Source organism: Protopterus annectens, chromosome 3.part1, assembly GCF_019279795.1.
Source record: "Protopterus annectens isolate FY-2018-M chromosome 3.part1, PAN1.0, whole genome shotgun sequence".
NCBI classification, from domain to species: domain Eukaryota; kingdom Metazoa; phylum Chordata; order Ceratodontiformes; family Protopteridae; genus Protopterus; species Protopterus annectens.
Window position 1 is genome coordinate 872,175,240 of NC_056732.1, and position 21,901 is coordinate 872,197,140.

A 21,901-nucleotide genomic window follows, 5' to 3' on the forward strand; every position below is an offset into this window, starting at 1 on the left:
GTGATGGTCCGTTGTTGAAAGTTGGTGGTGGATTCTTGATATCATTTATAGTGACTGAAATGTGAACCTAATGTTTGAGCTCTCTGAAAGGAGAATGGGCTTATGCTACCTATAGCCTCAGACAATTTATGATCCGCCAATAAGATGGTCCAATGTCTGTTGACTATATCCATAAATAGCCCAGTATTTCTACCAAAGGTAGTAACCAACCTCAATTTGGAAGGTTCCCTAGGTTGATGTACCCTATAACATAACAAGTCCTGCCTATCCTGAGTAGAGGCCCAATTACTAGCAGAAATAATATTTCCCTGTTTATATCCCCTACTCTTAAATCTACAGGCAAGATCCTGCCTATAGTGTTCAAAAGTTTGTGTTTCAGAACATATTTGTCTAAAGGAATTGTGATTTACGTATGTTCCAGATGATATGTTGGGGGTGGAAGCTGGTAGCATGAAGTAAAGAATTATATTGGGGGTATTTACCATAAATCTAAGTATTCAGGGTATTATCAGTATTCCTGGTGACAGGAACATCCAAGAAAATAATCTGTTGGACATCATGATTCACCTTAAAAGCAATACCCCATTTGTTCTCATTTAAATACTCAACAAATTCTTGTAGATAGATATTATCTGACTTCTACACAATCCAACAATCATCCAAATACCTTCTCATTAAGATATATGTTATGGTTGAAATCATATATAAGTTCCTCTCCTAATATGCCATGAATAAGTCAGCATAAATGGAGGCAAAGGATGCCCCCATTGCTGTCCCCTGCACCTGCCAAAAACATTGACCTTGGAAGTATAGTATATTCTTGGTGAGAACATGTTCCACAAGACAAACCAAGAATGTATTAAAACCCTGCTGATATAGTTCACATTTATCTATCCAGTACTGTAAGGCCAACAGACCTGCCCAATGTGGAATGTTAGTATAGAGGGCAGTGACATCTAGGGTACAATGTAACCAGCCTGATTCCAGCTGCATATTGGAGAGGATATCCAGGAATTGGGTTGTATCCTGTATATGACTCCAAATGCATCCCAAAAGGGGTTGAAGATGTTGGGTAAGAAACTGTGAGAGAGGTTCCATAAGGGAACCCCTATCCGGCACAATGGGTATCCCAGGCAGATTTGTCAAGTCCTTATGAATCTTGGGAAGCAAATGTAAATATTGAGATTTGGGATCCTGTACAGTAAGGTGATAGAGAACAGAATCAGTAATGATACCCTCTTCCTTGGCTTCCAAACGAAACCCATCAATTTCTGCCTTAAATCTGGGGGTTGGATCAAGGGACATATACATATAGTATCTACCATCATTGAGTTGCTTTAATGCCTCATTGTAATACATGTTCCAGTCCATTACCACCACTGCTCCACCCTTGTCAGTCGGAAGGATCACCAAATTCTTGTTATTTTTAAGGTTCATAACAATGTGTTGCTCAATCTTCGAGAGATTATGGGGGAATATTGAATGTTCATGAGGACTGAACTGTAGATCTTTGAGAACACTCGATCGAAACATAGAGACCTGTGGGTACATGGGTGGCATAAAAGTTGATTTGTGAAATTTAAATACATTGTTGTTAGCAGATGAATCAGAACCAAAATATAATCTTAAATTCAACAGGCGGCAAAAAGAAATTACACCCTGAGCCAAAGAAGCTTCTGTGACAAAAAAGCCAGGAACAAAATTCAAGCCTCTGTTCAATAGTTTTATTTCAGCCTCTGAAAGTGGTACAGATGAGATGTTATGAACATTTCTACAATTATTTAACATTGTATTATAATTTTTAAGAGGCTCTCCAAATTGCTTATCTGTCCTGTGTTTCCTGCCCCCTCTTTTGGTTCTAGCCCTAAAGGGAAGTCCCAATTACGTCTTTTGATGGTTAGTGACTCTAGGGTATGATTGCCATCCACATCCATAATAGAAGATGATTCATTCCCCCGAGGTACCACTAGAGACCATTCTAGATTTCTTCAAGATGGATTTGGGTCTCTTTCTTTTGCGAGTTGTGGTCTGCTTTCAACAGTACCAAATGTCACATTCCTATAGGTTTCAAATGGTTTATCCTTTTGATAGTCCCCCATGTCCCCATTAATTTTTTTCATTTTCTTCTCTTTTAATTGTTGTTCAAGATTCAATAGCTCAGTGCTGAGCTGATTTAGACAGGGCATATAACATGGTAAGGTCTCATAGGTTTTGATATCCTCACAGGAGGATTCAACCTCCATAATACATTGATTAACAGTTCATTCATAGTATGTTGTTAGTGCATCAACAAAGCCCATAGAGGTTCTTTGTTGAACCTGGCCCCATTCATCTAAAAGTGTTTCATCCCTATTATGAACTAATGGTTGAGTTCTAACCCGTAGGCCCCTGGGGGTAATCCCCTTTGCTTGATAAGCCTTAAACAATTTCAAATGCCAAACATTTGTTTAAGTGTTTTCATGCTTCTCACAAGTTTTTGAAAAATCAATTTGCAATGGTTAGATGGATCATTATTACTGGCATTTTCAATACCTTCCTTATCTGTAGGTCCCAACCCAAAAACCTGTAAATCATCCCTGTCAGAGGATAAACCTCTTAAGGTAGAGTCTAAATCCATGTTCAAAAAAGTGCATATGTCAATATACTTATATTCCAAGATCTAAACAACAGGTATAGTTAAGCCTTGATATAACAATTGCAAGTGGGGGCAAAGACCACACTAGTCTGGAGCAACCACTATTCAATATGCAAGGTTATCAGCCATTATGAAATCAAAGTTAAGGTAATAAAATACAGATGCATGTGAATACTCCCACTATTTAAATTCTCACCATAATAATTTGTGAGTAGATACAGAATGCAGTTCTCAGTCAAAATGACACCAAAAATTTGTAAACCCAAGTGTCATTAATTACAATAGGGGAACAATAATAGCCATCCTGTATTTTAGTGTCATGACCCAAAACGACACTGCAATCCACTTTAACCTAATATGAATAATATATACGAGATACTACATTCCCCTATAAGGACTGTATCAGACCCAGATGCCACAACCAAACACTGATTAATCACTGGACAAATCATGCATTAGTTTAAGTTAAGCAGGGATCTGCCACTCTGTCACTTTGCTATTGTCTATCCACTCAGCAGTAAGTAGGGGCTTTGTTTTGGGTTGGTTAGCTAACTTTAAAGAAAAGCATGGAAATGAAGCTCTATATGTGCTCCCTTTGGTATGTTCCTTTCCAAACACCTGCAGCAATTGGAGAGGCCACAAAGGTTCCTTACAAAGAAAATTCAGGGTCTTCAAGATCTGTCTTATGTGGACAAACTGAAATCATTGTCACTTTACACTGTGTTACACAGAATGCTCAGAGGCAACCTGTGCCTTGCATATAGAGCAATCTCTGATCCAGCTTTAATGGAAATGGTGCAAATTCACATGTCAAATGGCACACAGGTCACTCGCTCAAAGGGCTCTAACCTGGTATGTGACATCTACAGAACTTGCTTGAGAGACAGATTTGTCTCACAGAGGTTGTCCCACCTTTGAAACAAGTTTCCTGTTCATGTTAAACAAAGCCCCTCATTGGCCCTATTTAAGCATAATTTAGATGATTGAATGGGTAACCAGAAATCCATCCTGGGGTTCCACCTGTGTCCCTCTTGGATAAGGGCAATAAGTGCTGATTTTAGCTTTTTCTTGAACCAGACACCCTTGGGAACACAAGTTTTACTTGGCTAGGCTTGCAAGGGTCCTGGGGCCATTAGCATAGTAACCTCCTATGATCCTGTTATCCTAAAATTATAAAGAGATATAAACTACTTACTTGGAAAACTTACCCAGACACATCCTGAAAGAGGAAATTAGTAAAGCTATTCAGCTCATGACTTCAGGAAAAGCCCATAGCCTCAATGGGTTGTCTATTGTCTTATTTCAAAACTTACCACACAGTTCTTTTGGATCCACTTTTCCATCTATTAAGGCAGGTTGAATCCCTGTGTGAGTTCCATACAAGCAAACTTGAAGCTAAGGCCAAATGTTTTCCTAAGACATGTAAAGGTAAACTGCAGTCTTCAGATTACTGCCCTGTCTCCCTCTTAAAAGTCAAGATCAGAATCTATGCGAAAATATTGGATAACTACTTAAAAGCACTTATGACTAAGTTGATTCCTGGAAACCACCAGGATTTTGTCAAAGGCAGAAAAGGAGGCCTTGAGTCAATTATTCTGTGATTAGATATACAGGCTTAGGTCCACCATGATCAGTCACCAGCCTCAACTATCTTGCTTGACTTTCATAAGGCCTTTAACTGTGTAAATTGGAAATTAATGTGGAAAATCCCACAACAATATTTCTTTTTTGATTCATTTGTAAGGAAATATAAACTATTACAGATACATCCTTCTACCAAGATAGAGACTAATGATATCCGTTCACCATCTTGTCAGCTGTACAAGAGTATGAGACAAGGATGACCCTTCTCCCCTTATCTGTTTATTTTGATTTTTTCAGCCTTGGATTTATTCATAATAACTACAAATTATATGATATAGAAACATATAGACATCACTGTGTTATGATGCCTTGGTTTACAGGTGATTATGTCATTTGTTTAGTAAATCCATGGTCCTCTCCCACCCCATCCATGCTTGTATTAATGACATTGTTAAATGTGCAGGGCCTCAAGTGAATGCATCAAAGTCTGTTATATTCCCACTCTTGGTTTATGTAGAAAAAAAAAGACTTGGAAAATGGCAGTTGCTCCACTCCCGCTAGTGAAGCAATGCAATGATTTGGGCATTCAGTTTTTGAAGCTTTTGACCAAAATCATATATCTCAATACAAAAGTCCTGCTACAGTTCGTCAGTGCATTGCTTTCTTTGTGAAAACAACAATGTCTTCCCTCCGTATCCCGAATTCAAGTAATTAAGACATTCTTCTTCCCAAAAAATACTATTTTGGCAATGAAACCATCACATTTTACAAGATCAAAGAAGATAATTGCTATTCAGAAGCATTTATTAGATTATGTGTGGCAGGAACAGAGGCATAGGACACCTAGAAATAAAAAAGTATTCCTTGGTTAAAGACAGTGGGGTATGCTTCCCCAATATATGGGGTTATTACGCTGCCACAGCTGCCAGACAATATATCCAAACAGAGTGGGTAAACCATTATGGTTTGGGATAGAAGTGTATGTGTTTTAGCACCAGAAAAAGGGTCTAACAGGAGCATTTGTCCAACAAAGTCTGTGACCTGGTGGGGAGATGGACAGCTGGATGGAATAAATACACTGCTGCAATCACCCATCAGATAAATTTAGAAATGACCTATAGTTGGGCACTAGGATATGGGAAAACATATTAGTCAGATCAATGATTACATCAGTATGTGGACCAGTTGATTAGGGAATGGTATTTTTCTTATCTCACTGATATATGGAACAGCTCTACTATCTCAAGCTACCCATCACAGTATTTAGAACAGAAGAATAAACATTTACAAATTACTACCTGGTTGCAATATGTCAAAATGAGAGAAAGGAATAGTAGGATAAATAGCAATGTGTGTGTAGTTTGGCAGGGCATAATAAAGAGACAATGTTATCAAAAATAAAATACCCATCTATATTAATAATGCATAATTGAGCTTACACTTTTACTGCAGTTTGACTAAAGTGACAAGACGTGCTGTTTTATATTTTCTCTGGTTCAAGCAGGGATCATGTGCTTAAGCTGTATTCTACCTCTGGTGTACCTTAACTTACACAGTTTACATATATTAATGTAATTCATACTTGGCACGGACTTCTAATAAGTTAAAGCAATAGCATAAAGGTAATAGAGAGTGCCTGCTGGAAACGCAATAGAATATTAGAGCATTTTATTCACAAAATATTGGAATGTAAAGAAATCAAATCTTTGTAGAACTGGATAAAAGGCAAGATTAGTTGGCCAGCTAGATCTCTCTTAGTGCATATTGAGGATGTACTTTTCTAGCTAATTGTAATTCCACCATTAAATTGTAAATATTAGCCACAGTTTTCAGATACTGGAAATCTGTGACCATAAATTGGTTAAACTTCCTTAGTTTGTGTAATTGTCTGGATTACTGGTCAAATTACCATAAAGATAAAAGAAAATGGGACAAATTACATGTCTTATTCAGTGTGTGTGTCTTCTGTAGAAGGTTGGGCGCTGGGCTGGCAGCTCGACACTGTAAAAGTCCACTGCCATTCATGAGCGGACAGGTGATCCGCTGTGGCGACCCCTAACCGAGAAAAGCCGAAAGGAGAAGAAGAAGATTATTATTTCATTTCACAAAAGACAATTGATATTATTGCTATTTTATTTATTTGTCATTTGTTAGCCTGGTTTGTCAGGCTGAGCCAAAGGCTCAAAGTGGATACTCGAGGAGAAAAGCTCCAGAAAAATCAGCCAGAAATTTACATGCATACATTCAAAAAAAGAAGAAAATAACATAGTTACATCATCGCACAAACTGAAAGTAACAAAGTTACATGAAAAGTATATACAAGATAAAATGGCAGAGTGAACAGCAAATGCAAGTTTAGAGAAAATCAGACTTAGATTCACATAAGCATTTCCTAATACTGCAGAAACACAGAGCCAGATAGGTAATAAAAACATGATAGTGTTGCTATTTACAAAGAGTATAAGAAACAAAAGAGCAGCAGGTATGAAGTGAAGGCAGCTTCAGAATATCTACAGATCAGAAAGGAATAATTGTACTGTTTGTGTTTGACATACTTTTGACAGGATACATACTTGACCTTCTGCGGTTAAAAGCACATTTCCTTACTGTAGGATAAAAGGTTAAGTATTATGAGTGGCTAGATTGATTACTGTCTCAATATATTTTCTGATGGGATAGGTGTATAATTGTGATGAGATGACACGGCATTAATAATTGTCTGTTTTTCAAAGTACAGAAATTATGAGTGCAAGATGTTATAAGGATTAGCTTATCGTGTAAAAAAATCAATATAATTTCTATAGTTAATGATTTGTATGTAAATGTTTTTATACTGTATTTATGCTGTTTTTCTATAATGGTATTTGTCATTGCATCTATTACACTTTAAAAATATGATGTTTAAAAAATATCTTCTTTTATATTATTAAGCATTGCTGTCACTAAATAATAATGTGAGTTTTGGCACCACATCTTCAAGAAAATAGATGGTAAATCAAACCCTGCAGGTCTAGAGACTTTCAATGCTTCAAGGGCCAATACTGTGTCTCTGACTTTAGACTGTTGTCCCCTCCCTCATTATTTGTTTATTTATTTATTGGCTTTCTCTCTGATTCCGGTAGAGGTTGACAGCTATGGTTTGTTTGTGCACATGTATATATGTGTTAAAGCATCTGTGTCTGTGTAAATGTGTTGGTGTTTATGATCAGCACCTCATAAATGTTTCTAATTTTGCTTCATGTTTTTTGTATGTTCCCGATAAACCTGTGGTTTTCTGACAAATTGTTAAGACTGCAGTCAGTAATAATGACATACTTTTGTGGTTTAGATATTTTATCTTTATAGAAAATCATTGAGGTTTGCAGCCATTAAGTAATAACAGACACCTGTGTACCAGATATCATCCTGTGGATTCAGATACACACACACACACACACACACACACACACACACACACACACACACACACACACACACACACACACACACACACACACAAAAATCAGTGGTAAGAGCAGTAAGAGGTGAAGCCAAAAGGGACTATTTCCACCATGACGAAAAATAAGATTTAGCAACATGTTAGCAAAATCTTAGCCTCAATGTTGAAAGACCAGATTTGCAGTATGTTGGCATTATGTTGGCAGAGGCAGCCCTTGTCATTCAATCTCTCACTCACACGTACACATTCAAACACACACACACACACACACACACACACACACACACACACACACACACACACACACACACACACACACACACACACACACACACACACACACACACACACACACACAGACATTGACATATATCTTACCTTTCCCTGAGTTGACAAAACATCCTCAGTGTCTATTCTTATTTTTGTCCCTACCCTTGTAAATCATTCAGTAAATCTGCAAGAAAGACCCAGCTAAGCTAGTGTCTATACTGTCTAATACTTCCTGTAGTGGATCCTTGCAGCTAGTCAATAATGCCAGACATTAGACCTTCACTATTCTTATTGTAGGTAAAATGCATCATGACACTAGATCAGCTGCATTTATTCACTATAAAATGGAGTCCAAGTAATATTTTAAAATTGTCTCTGATTTTACAGAATGCTCCTGATGTTACCCCTTACATACCTCTCAACCTCTTAGAGCAAGAAATCTGGACAAAGCTATAAACAAAAGTGGTACAAAGGCCCAAAAATGTTGCTCTTCCAAACTCAGATAGTTGATAATTTGTACCTAATTTCTGCTACTTTGTAAAAAAAAAAAAAAAAAAAAATCCTTGATTCCAACCTTTACTGAACTAGAATAGTCCAGTCTTCAGGTATTGTTGATCTCTGGGCTGTGTCATAGTTCCTGTGTTGGCCATATCCTTGTTTGGATAGGGGGAAGCTTCTTTGTTCACCAGTGAGAGTGGGAAGCTCTGAGCAGCCTATCTGTCCCTTGAGGAGTGGTTCCAGCCCAGTGACCTGTAGCTTATTGGCCGTTTTGGGCCATTTCCTATCTTTTTCTAACCCCCTTCTTTAAAGCCAGCCTTAGCGAGCTTTTGCACTTGTAATTTAAAGTTTGTCCTGTTTGCTGCATTTATCTGTTGAGGCTACACACTCAAGTGCGCTAGCCTGTGTTACATATTTATTGCATTTTTCTGCTGTTTGTTGCAAAAAAAAAATGATCCTTGTTTCCCATCTTTCCTGACCTAGAGTAGTCCAAATACAGGCTTTGCTGTATTCTGGACTTAAGGAAAGTTCCTGTGTTGCCCATTTCCTTTCTTGGATAAAGGCAGGCTTCTTTGTTCACCAGTGGCAGTGGGAAGCTTAGAAAGTACAGTTTTGTACCTACCATAAATGTAGATGTCCGAACTGGATAGCATCTGCAGTCATAACAACTGGGTTGTCCTGTCGTCAGGCAGCCCTTCAGTCGGCCGGATTCCAAAGTCCGGGTCCGGCTTCGGCTGATGTCGCACTTCACCCGACGTCATCTCTGTTGGTCCTCGGGTATAAAGGCATCAGCCGACGCCATTTTCCTCAGTGTTTCTTGCCCCAGATGCCAGTAGCCCTCCTGGAGGTTAAAATTTGGATAGATGCCAATGTTTCCAAAAAGATAGAGGTAAACACAAAAATAAGCATGTATGTACATATATACAAACAAATGCACCATAAAAGACTCCCCACCAGCTAGCTATTAGGAGGGTAAAATACCCTAGGAGTACCACAGAGGGGAAGGAGGGAGGGTAATCCTGACTGCAGATGCTATCCAGTTCGGACATCTACATTTATGGTAGGTATAAAACTGTACTATGTCCTTCATGGATGCATCTGCAGTCATAACAACTGGGTAGAATACCATAGCCAACTAGGGGAGGAGGATAAAACTAGATTATGGTGTGTTTAGGATCCCTTGCAGTACAGCAGTGGCAAACCCTGCTCGGGATCTGGAATATAGAGGTAAGTTATAATGCTTGGCAAATGTATGCACGGAGGTCCAAGTAGCCGCCTCAATAATGTCTTTGGTTGCCACTCCTCGTAAGAAGGATGTGGTAGTGGCTATTGCCCTTGTAGAATGAGGTCTTATGTTCTGTGGAATTGGTTTTCCATGGAAGGAGTAACAGAATCGTATGCAATTTCCTATCCATTTGGAGATTGTCTGTTTGGAAATAGCTTTTCCTTCCCTTCCTGTTGCATAGGCTACAAAAGTTGGTCAGTCTTTCTGCTATTTTTGTTCTGTCCAAGTAGTAGCGTAGCTGTCTATGTACATCCAAGGTATGCAGTATTCTTTCCCTCTGTTTTGTGGGTTGGGAAAGAAGGTAGGTAGGTGGATTGCCTGGTTTAAAGACACTCTGGATACCACCTTAGGCATAAATGTAGGATTAGTCCTCATGGACACTCTATCTTGGTGGAAGATTAGGAAGGGTTGCACTGCCATTAAGGCCTGTAGCTCTGAAACCCTCCTTGCTGAAGTAATTGCCAGTAGGAAAGCAGTTTTCCATGACAGGTGTTGTAGGTCTGCTGTTGCTGCTGGTTCAAAGGGTGATAGTGTTAACTTTTCTAGCACAAAGTTTAAGTCCCAAGCTGGCAAGGTGGTTTCCTTGGAGGTTTTACATTCTTGATTCCTCTGAGGAACTGCCTGAGCAAAGGGTGCAAAAACAGGTGGATCAAAGCTGTATTCTGCTGAAATAGCTGATGCATGTATCTTGATGGAGGAGTAGGACAAGCCTGAATGAAGAAGTTCGGCCAGATACTCTAGAATGTTAGGCATATCTATGTTTGACACATCTTTTCCTCTTTCAGTACTCCAAATGACAAACCTTTTCCATTTTCCAGCATAGTTCCTTCTTGTTGAAGGTCTGCGTGCTTCAAGAATAATGTCTTTAACTCTTTGAGAAAGTTCTGGGTTAGCTGTTGCTATGTGATGTTCCATGCAGTCAGTTGCAACGTTTTAGGTTTGGATGTATGATGCTGTAGTTGTTCTGAGTTAGCATCAAAGGCATCAGGGGTATTGGCCACATATTGTTCTGAGACATGCTCCTCAGCAGTGGGTACCAGTGTTGTCTTGGCCAGTTTGGAGCTATCAGGATTATCCTTGGACGTTCTTCCTTGATTTTTAGTAATACTTTGTGTATCAAGGGAAGAGGTGGGAATGCATATGCTGTCAGGCCTTTCCAGCTGAAGGAGAGCGAATCCACTTTCCATGCCAGTGGGTGTAATGTCCTTGTGCAGAATTTTTTGAGCTGGTGATTGAGAGGTGATGCAAATAGGTCTATCTGAGGCATTCCCCATTTCTTTGAGATGGTCTTGAAAATGTCCGGGTGCAGTTTCCATTCGTGGGCATCCGATGTGGTTCTGCTTAATATGTCTGCTAGAATATTTTCTTTTCCCAGTACAAACATTGCCTGTAACTGGATGTTGTAGCTGAGTGCCAGGTTCCACAGCTCCAAAGTCATTCTGCATAGGGGGTATGCATGAGTGCCTCCCTGCTTGTTGATGTACCACATGACTGTGGTGTTGTCTGTCCTTATCATCAACTGGCCCTCTTTGAGAAATGGTCTGAACCTTTGGATTGCCAGTTTTACTGCCAGCATTTCTTTTAGGTTGATGTGCAGGTGAAGTTGATCCTGTGTCCACAATCCTTGCACGCATTTGTCCAGCATGTGGGGCCCCCATCCTAGGTCTGAAGCGTCTGTTGTGATGGTCTGGCTTGCTTGACATCTGCGAAAGGGTAGGCCTGGGTTTGTCTGGCATGCCTGAGCCCACCATAGGAACTCCTGTTTTAAGCATGGAATTAGTGGGATTTCTGTTTCTAGGCTGTGACTGTGTTGGGACCATAAATTCTTTAGGTACCACTGTAGTTTTCTTATATGTAGTCTGGCAAGTGGGACCAGGATTATGCATGATGCCATGAAGCCCAAGGCCTGCAGTACTTTTCTTGCTGTTAACTTGTTCAGCTTTGTTAGTGCCAAGAAGTAAAGAGGGAGTTCTTTTGTTTTTCTGCAGTTAGGAATGCCATTTGTTTTACTGTGTCCAATTCCGCCCAAGAATGTCCTTGTTTGGGATGGTATCAGCCTTGACTTTTGTAGATTGACTGTGTATCCCAGTGCTTGTAGCAAGTAGATGACCCTTTGTAAATCTGTTGTCAGCTTGCTTTTGTTGTCCCCTTGTAGCAGGCAGTCGTCCAGGTATGGGTAAATTTGTATTCCCTGTAGTCTGCAATGGGCAATTACTGATGCCAGGCATTTTGTGAATACTCTGGGCACAGTAGATAAGCCAAAGGGCAATGCTGAGAATTGATAGTGCTCTGATCCTGCAAGAAATCTGAGGTATCTTCTGCAGATTGGTCGAATGGGGACGTGCAGGTATGCCTCCTTGAGATCTAGAGTTACCAGCCAACACTCCTTGCCCAGCATGGGAAGAAGTTGCTGTAGGGTCAGCATTTTGAATTCTGGGACAATGATGTATGTATTTAAGGCGGACAGGTCGAGAATTGGTCTCCAACTTTTTTCCTTTCTTGGAACTAGGAATAGTCTTGAGTAGAACCCCTTTCCTTGCTCTGCAGTTGGCACTTTTTCCACAGCTCTCATGTTTGCTAACTGCATTATCTGTTGCAGAGCCTCTGTTTTTTGATTTGGAGGTAGATTTGGCATTCCTCTTTTGATTGGTAAAGTGTGGAAGTGGAACCGGTATCCTTGATCTATGGTTTGTAAAATCCACTTGTCTTTTGTTATATAGTGCCAGTTGTTTGAAAATAAGGTTAACTTTCCGCCTAGAGGAGCTGCTATTTGTTCCCTGGTAGGCGGATTTAGGATTAAGTCACTGTGATTGTGTTGATGTGGTGGCAGTGGTTGTGTCTGTGCCTCTGTTGTTACCTTGCCACTGTCGTCCTCTGTAGGCACCTCCTCTGGATTGGTTTCTGCCTCTGGAACGTCTGTTTCTGCCCCTTTGAGATCTTGTGGAGTCAGGAAAGGACCAATTTTTGGCAGGCCAGTTCCTGCTAAACCTTGGGGGCTGAACCTGCAAGAAATCTTTAACCGTTTGAACGGATTTTGCCTTTTCTTCCATTTTCTTCATAACCTGCTGGGCAGGTGTACCAAACAAACTTGTCTTATCCATAGGAGCATCTAGTAACTTTGCTTTAACATGATCCGGTAAAGCTTGCTCCTTTAGCCATGCATGCCTTCTTATCACTGTGCCAGTCATGGCTGATCTAAATGAAGCCTCCAGTGCATCATAGCCACATTTTAAGGAATGGTTACTAACCTGTTGTATGTTATTTACCATTTCTAATACATATTTCTTATCAAGAGATTCATCAGTGGTTAGCTTTTTAGTTAACTGATCAAGCATAAACTCTTGGTATTGTATCATGTGAAACTGACAGTTTAAAGCTCTAGCTGAGAGAGTAGCTGAAGTGTAGACCTTTTGCCCCATCTGTCTAATGACCTTGCTTCCCTTTCAGAAGGAATAGGGTTTTTAGCTATGGTCGTGCTACTGCCTTGGGACCCTGGGATATAGTTTCGGGGTCTGCAAGAGGGGCCTTGTAAAGGTGGTGATGAGTGTCTGGCACCCTGTAAAATCTGTCTGGTTTGGCAGGGGCTGGAGGTAAAGAATCTGGAGCGGAGCAGACATCATTGAAAGCATCATCCACCACAGAGAACAGGAGGTATAGCTAAGGGCCTGTGTTGTGGAAGGTGCAGAAAAGTCCTAAGTCTTTTTCTGGAGTCTCAAAAATCCTGTTGCTGCCATTGGAACTGCTCTCGCATGGCATGTAAGGTTTCCCCAAAGGAAAATTCTTCTGGTGGGGAAGCAGCTGGAATGGATTCTTCAGCATCAGAGTCTTCAAAATTAGAGAAAGGAGCCTCTGGCTGGTCAGTTATGTCTGATTCATCGGCTGAATCATCAGATGACACTGGCTCAAGGGGCTCTGCCCTAGGTCTCTTCTCTGGGGGCTGAGAGGCCCTGTCTGGGTGAGATTGAGATCCTCTAATTAATGAAATTAAATCTTCTGCCAGAGTAAGCATTTGAGAACTAGAGGAGGGCCTGGTTGAAGGGGGTTTAACAGACACTGTTTTAGTAGTCTTGGCTGCTTTAGCCCTGGTGAAGGCCTTAATGGACATGGCTGCTGGAGGCCTAGCAGCACCACGTGCTGGGGTAGAGACATCCAAGGGAATGGTGTCTGATAAGTCAGTGGCAACCACCGTAGTGGTATAATTTCTGAGGCCGATTCAAGAATGGTAGCAGGGGCCTCAGTTGTAGAGATAGATTCAGCTGTACTTTGATCAGTTTTCTCAGTTTCGGCCGAAACCGAGACACTCGCAGTTTGCTTAACCATGGTTTCAGCCGAAACCGCGGACCGCGAGTGTCGGTCTTTATCTTTGCGTTTTTTGGCAGATTGGGTAGTCGGAGGATCTGACGGCATAATGTACGCAAAATCAGAACCGAAAAACTGTTCAGCAAACTCCGACCGGCGCCTAAGCGTTCGTCGGTTGAAAGAAGCACAGGCCGAACAGGCTGCTACGTCGTGGGCTGGGCCTAAACAAGGCAGAAAGTAAGAGTGGAAATCTTTATGAGGTATTTCTTTCCCACAGGTTAAACAATTATTAACTTTTTCTGACATCGGCTGAGGCAAGAAAGAGTCCCCAACGGGGTACTTAGCTTTAGAAGTCTTCGAAGTAGTATTCGGTAGAAGTAATCTCTGGATCCGACCGACCGGCACTTGCGAACAGCTTCTGCTTCGGGCGCCACGCAGCAAGAAAGACTGAGGAAAATGGTGTCGGCTGATGCCTTTATACCCGAGGACCAACAGAGATGACGTCGGGTGAAGTGCGACATCAGCCGAAGCCGGACCCGGACTTTGGAATCCGGCCGACTGAAGGGCTGCCTGATGACAGGACAACCCAGTTGTTATGACTGCAGATGCATCCATGAAGGACATCAGCCTATCTACCCCTGGAGGAGTGTTCCCAGCACAAGAATCTGGTAGTCTGTTGGCCGTTTTGTACCAATTTCTAGCTCTTTCAAGTCCCCCTGTATAAAACCCGCTTTGGCGCATTTTTTGCGCTTGTTACTACACAGCCAAGCTCTTTATGGTCCTGTAGAGTGGTGCTAGTAGCAGAGAGGCTAAAAGAGCGACTGCTAACCTGATAAAAGTGTTTTTTTTTTCCTGCTACTACCTGGGTGACTGTCAGATCTAGCTAAACTGCAAGTATTTCTGCTTTGTAACTGTTTAAAGTTGTTTTTGCATCTGCACTTTTTGTTGCATTTACCTGTTGAGGCTACACACTCAAGTGCGCTAGCCTATGTTACATATTTATTGCACTTTCCTGCTGTTTGTTGCAAAAAAAAATTATCCTTGTTTCCCATCTTTCCTGACCTAGAGTAGTCCAAATACAGGCTTTGCTGTATTCTGGACTTTTGGAAAGTTCCTGTGTTGCCCATTTCCTTTCTTGGATAAAGGGAGGCTTCTTTGTTCACCAGTGGTAGTGGGGAGCTTAGAGCAGCCTATCTATCCCTGGAGGAGTGTTCCCAGCACAAGAATCTGGCAGTCTACTGGCCGTTTTGGGCCAATTTCTAGCTCTTTCAGGTCCCCCTGTATAAAACCTGCTTTGGCGCGTTTTTTGTGTTTGTTACTACCCAGCCAAGCTCCTTGTGGTCCTGCAGAGTGGTGCTAGCAGCAGAGAGGCTAAAAGAGCGACTGCTAACCTGATAAAAGTGTTTTTTTCCTGCTACTACCTGGGCGACTGTCCAATCTAGCTAAACTACAAGTAATTCTGCTTCTTGAACTGTTTTAAACTGTTTAAAGTTGTTTTTGCACCTGCACTTTTAAAGGTTGCCCTGTTTGTTGCATTTACCTGTTGAGGCTACACACTCAAGTGCGCTAGCCTGTGTTACATATTTATTGCACTTTCCTGCTGTTTATTGCAAAAAAGAAAAAAATATATCCTTGTTTCCCATCTTTCCTGGCCTAGAGTAGTCCAAATACAGGCTTTGCTGTATTCTGGACTTTTGGAAAGTTCCTGTGTTGCCCATTTCCTTTCTTGGATAAAGGGAGGCTTCTTTGTTCACCAGTGGCAGTGGGGAGCTTGGAGCAGCCTATCTATCCCTGGAGGAGTGTTCCCAGCACAAGAATCTGGTAGTCTACTGGCCGGTTTGGGCCATTTTCTAGCTCTTTCAAGTCCCCATGTATAAAACCTGTTTTAGCGCATTTTTACGTGATTTTGCGCATAGTGCCGCATCATTGGGTTTAAACCATTCTCGGCTCCACAAAGTCTGCTCTTCACTTTTTCCCTTACAACTGATCTAGTTCTCATAATAAACACCCTATTCCCACTCTAAAGCCTGGCACTTGCTCACTGAAGCAATTATATAAGTCAGCACTAAAAAAATTAATAGCACTACACCCTCACAAACTCCCCTTAAGTACTTTGTTCCCCATTGGCCCTTTTTTTCAATTATAAAGGAATTCCCAATACTATTCTAGCATGTCCAAAGGTCAGTTGTCAATCTCCTCTCTGGTCCAGCTGGTGAATCTGGGAATCTTGAGGCAATGTTATAACTGCCTCATGTACACAGACAACCCTCTCCTCCTCCCAACAAATTCCAACATGTGAGAGATGCAACCATATAGTCAAACTGGAGGATAAGCTCTCTCAACTCAGTACTGGCGTAACCAGTCAGGAGGAGAAGGAAACCACACTCACTACAATTCCAGTCTCACAAAGACCTACCATGACAGCAAACCAAACACATAAACACACAAAAACATACTCGGAGGCTCTAAATAAAAATCTGCCTAAGCAGCAGAGACCTCCAAAGCAGACACCCAAGCAACCGCTACCCCAAAACAAAACACGTGCAACACATAGCTCACAAAGCCAGTGTGCCGAACCGTCACAGCCCTTAAGGCTAAACAACACACCTGATACACTTGTAATAGGTGACTCTATTGTCAGGCACACTGACGTCCCGCTCACCAGGCTGAACAAGGAGAAGGTCACGGTGAGCTGCCTGTCGGGCGCCAGGATCCGCCACATAACACAAGCACTCAGGTCACTCCAAGGTAAGTACAAATATGACTCAGTCATCGTCCATGCTGGTGTGAATGACCTGAGACGTATCTCCCTGGACTACATAAAAAGAGACATAGAGGAGCTCTCTGAGCATGTAGCCCAGGCCGGTATGACCCTGACCTTGAGTAGCATCTTACCCTCACAAAGAATGATGTCACAATATGAAGACAAGGTGATCAATTTCAACAATTGGCTTAAATATTGGTGTCATTCAAAGGGGATCCAATGCCTGTCTGCCTGGGATGACATGCTCGACAAGCCACAATGCTTCGCTAGGGACGGCTTGCACCTGTCACCCCTGGGCTTTTGGATATTGGCAAAGGCTCTTGCCACCCCCATAGTGCCTTTTTTAGGCAAGGCTCAAAAGACAAATCCACCTCCATAGGTATCACAAGGGATAAGAAACTAAGAGTAATGCTACTCAACGCCAGAATTCTAAACCTCAAGATGCACACACTCAAAACTCTCCTTAGCATGGAGAACATCAATATCTGTGCAGTAACAGAAACCTGGTTCAAGGCTCCTGAGAGCACCCCAGCACTACCAGGTTATACCTCATACCATGTTTTTCGGCCCCAAAATTTGGACCAAACCACAAAAGGAGGGGGAGTATCAATATTCGTCAAAGATACCCACACCTCCAGGTTGGTGGCACAGCACGAAGCATCAGAGACTATCCTTGTGCAACTAACAGTGGGTAAAACTGCCTTCCAGTTTATAGCCTGCTACAGACCATCCTCCCAAACCCAGGAACCCCACTCGGCCTTCCTGAGAACACTGGAAAATATGAAGGTCTCTCCAAACACCATTATATTGGGCGACTTCAACTACCCTAACATAGACTGGGAGCATTACTCTAGCTCCAACACCCTAGCCCAAAGGTTCCTAGAATTTATAAACTCAAATGCTATGGAACAACTTGTTGCCACTCCCACAAGAGGGGAAAACATACTGGACCTGATCATCACCAACATGGGGACTCTATGCTCCAGACCAGAAGTGTATCCCTCACTGGTAAGATCAGACCATAAACTAATCTCACTAGATATTCACATCCCGACCCCAGCCCCTGCCCAGAAAACCACAGTGAAAAACTTCTCTAAAACAAATTTCACACTCCTTAAAACCGAAGTGAAATCCTTCAAAGCCCCCGGGCCTGTGGAAAATATGGCCCAGACCGCAGAATCCTTTATAAACACATTCTATGAACACCTTCAGGAATGCATGGATCATGCAATCCCAAATAAAACCAAGACCCAATCCTCCAAGGTTAGGCATCCAGTCTGGTGGACCCCAGCCATAAACAAACTATACAATAGAAGGAGGAAGCTACTACATGATAGAGCAAAATCCCAAAAAGGGAAGGCATCTCTGATCAGTATTAGCAAAAAACTAAGGGCACTCATAAAATCGTCTAAGGCCAGCTTCGAGAGAAAAGGATAATCACAAGGCTTTCTTTAGTTATGTTAGGAACCTGGGTGGGAATTCCCAGATATGCTCAGAATTAGTCCAAAATGACAAAAAATACACCGAACCCACAGACATTGCCAACATCCTAGCTGACAGGTTCAGCACAAACTTCTCCGCCCCTTTCCCACCAAAAGGGCAAATATCTATCCCAGCAGAGTGCTGCCCCCCTGACATCTCAGATGCTCAGGTAAGAGCCGCCCTCTCCAAAGCAAAAAACACAGCATCAATGGGACCAGACGTTGTCCCGGGCTGCGTCCTACATGAACTCCAAGAAGAACTAAACCCAAACATAAAACTACTGTTCAATCTTAGCCTTACTACAGGATATGTACCCAAAGAGTGGCGTACAGCAACAGTGGTCCCTCTCCACAAAGGTGGTGCCTCAACGGATCCTGGAAACTATCACCCCATAAGCTTGACTAGCTTGGTCTGCAAAGCTATGCAAAGGATCATCGTGGACCTCATAAATAGAGATATTGGGGACCTGCAGACACTGGATCCTACCCAGTTCGGCTTTGTTAAGGGCAGATCCTGCCTCTTAAACCTGGTTGATTTCTTTGAAACAGTCACCAAGGCCATTGATGAGGGGAAGGTGGTCCACACAGCCTACCTGGACCTTGCAAAAGCCTTCGATACAATACCCCACTTGGGCATTACAGATAAGCTCACCAGCTTAAATATAAACCCCTATGTCACTAGATGGGTTGCAAACTGGCTCAAGGACAGAACCCACATGGTTAGAATTGCTGGAGCCATGTCAGACTCCAAACCAGTTACAAGTGGCATCCCACAAGGCTCAGTCCTGGGACCTCTCTTGTTCGGTATATATTTCTCGGAGGTACAGGCCAACACGGAAGGACTGTGGCTAACTAAGTTCACAGATGACTGCAAACTGAGGGCCATAATCGACTGTCCAGCCAACACAAGCATCCTACAAAAGGGCCTCATAGAAACAGACAACTGGTGCCAGAGCCATGGCCTCAAGCTAAACGCCAAAAATTGTATAGTCATCCCCTTTGGCAAAAACAAAGTGCCCACAAATTACCACATAGGTGGTAATCCATTAAGTATGGAAGAAGTAATTAGGGACCTGGGTACCCAAGTTGATAGCAATCTCTCATTTGACAACCACGTGGCCAAAGTGGTTAGAAAAACATTTTATATAGCCCACCTAATCATGAAGGGATTCACATCTAGATGAGGGGAGGTCATCGTGCCTCTTTACTCATCCCTCATCAGGCCCATAATTGAGTACAATGCCCCTTTTGGGATGTACCTTACCAGACACCTGCAGCAATTGGAAAGACCCCAAAAGTACCTCACCAAGAGGATCAAAGGGCTCAAACAGATGCCATATGCTGCCCGGTTAAAGAAACTCCAACTCTACTCAGTGGCATACCACCTGCTCAGAGGCGATCTGTGCCTGACGTATAAAGCCATGTCCAACCCGGAATTAATGGACATGCTGCACCTCAGAAAATCCAAATCCCATAGAGCTACCCGCTCGAGAGACTTGAACCTCAGCACGGAAATAAATAGGACATGCTGGAGGGACAGATTCATAACCCAGAGGCTCCCTTCACTCTGGAATAAAATCCCAGTCCAGGTTAGGCAGAGTACCTCATTGACTCTCTTCAAGAGGAATCTTGATGAGTGGATGGGAGATTGTAGGTTTATCCCGGGTATCACTTCTGTGTCACTGTTAGACAGAGGCAGAGTATACTAACCTCGAAAAAGGGCATAGCAAAATTCATTTAAAATGGGTGGCGAAAGCCAAACACACTCTGGCTAGGCTTATAAATGCCCTAAGGCAGATAGCCTAGTATGAACCTATGAACCTATGAACCTATGAACCTATAAAATAACAGGTTTTGCATTAGCATGAATTTTCTAAAGGGTATAAAGTCTGAAACTCAAATGTCTGTAATTTTTTTCTAACTTTAATCGTTAATGATTTGCTACTAATTTGCCAGAAAACCACAATTTTATGAAAATGGACCAAAAATATAAGGCAAAAATCTGGACATTCTGTGAAATATTCTACAGTTGAGAGGTATGATCCCTTAAAGGTGCCCTGCCCATTGTAACTCACGGACAATTAAATTCAGTGACTAATGTCACACAGAGTTTATAGTATAAATATCAAACCTTTACAAGGCCCCTTAGTAAGCATAGAAAGTTAAGGCCCTGTTTTGTCAAGCTGCCTCCTGTGCTAAGGGTGAAAAGTTTGAAAATTTCTCCTCCTTTTACTTTATTTATGTATTTTGAGACATAAAGTAATATATTAAGAATAGCACCAGTGTTTAGTAATGACACAGAGGACTAGTAATCTGGGAAGGAACTGTGTATGTGCTGGGGGTACAGGGACTGATCCTAACTCCCTTTTTAGTTTAGCTTTATTTCCAGGGAACATGTAGATCATCCCTGGTGTCTGCTGTTCCCAAAACGTCATATCTTTTCTACTGCTAAACATTGTTTTAGTTTCTCATTATGTGACTTTTTGCATGATATGAAGTATGACTGGTGTCTAATGTCCCTTGCAACCCATGTCTTTTGCGCTGCAAAATGTTGTTTTATTTTCATTTTAAGGACATTTAGAGTATTATATGAAGCGGATCTCTGGTGTCTAATATTCCCCTGATTCACATCTTTTGCTGTGCAAAACATTGTTCTGCTTTCTTTTAGAGTTGATTTACAGCACAAAATGAAGAAAATCCCTGGTGTCAAGTTTTCTGCAACTCCTAGTGTAACAGGATTTGCACAATAATGTAGTGGACTGTGAATGTGTGACCCCCCCCGAACACATACGCTACACTTACATTCATGCATACCCACAGACCTAGAGACATTCACCCATACATACGCACAGAAACAAAGGCACACACACACACACACACACACACACACACACACACACACACACACACACACACACACACACACACACACAAATGCACAGATACACAGACACCCATGCACAGAAATACACACACACCACCATGCACCTCAGGTAGCTCATCCCTCGGCCTACACCTGTACATACAACCACACACAAACTCACAAACACACACACACACACGCACACATGCACAGACACACACACGTGCATGCACGCACACACACGTGTGCGCGCGCACACATGCATACACACAAATGCACAGATACACAGACACCCATGCACAGACATACACACACACACAACCATGCATCTCAGGTAGCTCATACCTCTGCATACACCTACACATACAGACACACACACACACACACACACACACACACACACACACACACACACACACACACACACACACACACACACACACACACACACACACACACACACACACACACACACACACACACACACACACACACACACCTCACACCACTACTGGTCTGCTAAACTCATCAGCCCTTACATCCAGCATGATCTCACCCATTGGAAGTGATGGATGAATGCAAGCTTTTGCCTCATAAGCTTCTTAGAATCACTCAACTGTGTAACTCTTTAACTGCAGACATTTCCATGAATCCAAGGGGTTTCACCTGTATTTGTCTTTGATGAATATTGATACTCCTCCTCCTCCTTTAGTTTTCATGTGTTCATTTTGTGGTCTGAATGTGTGGAAGGCATTATATCTTGGTATGGTTGTGGTGCTGTCC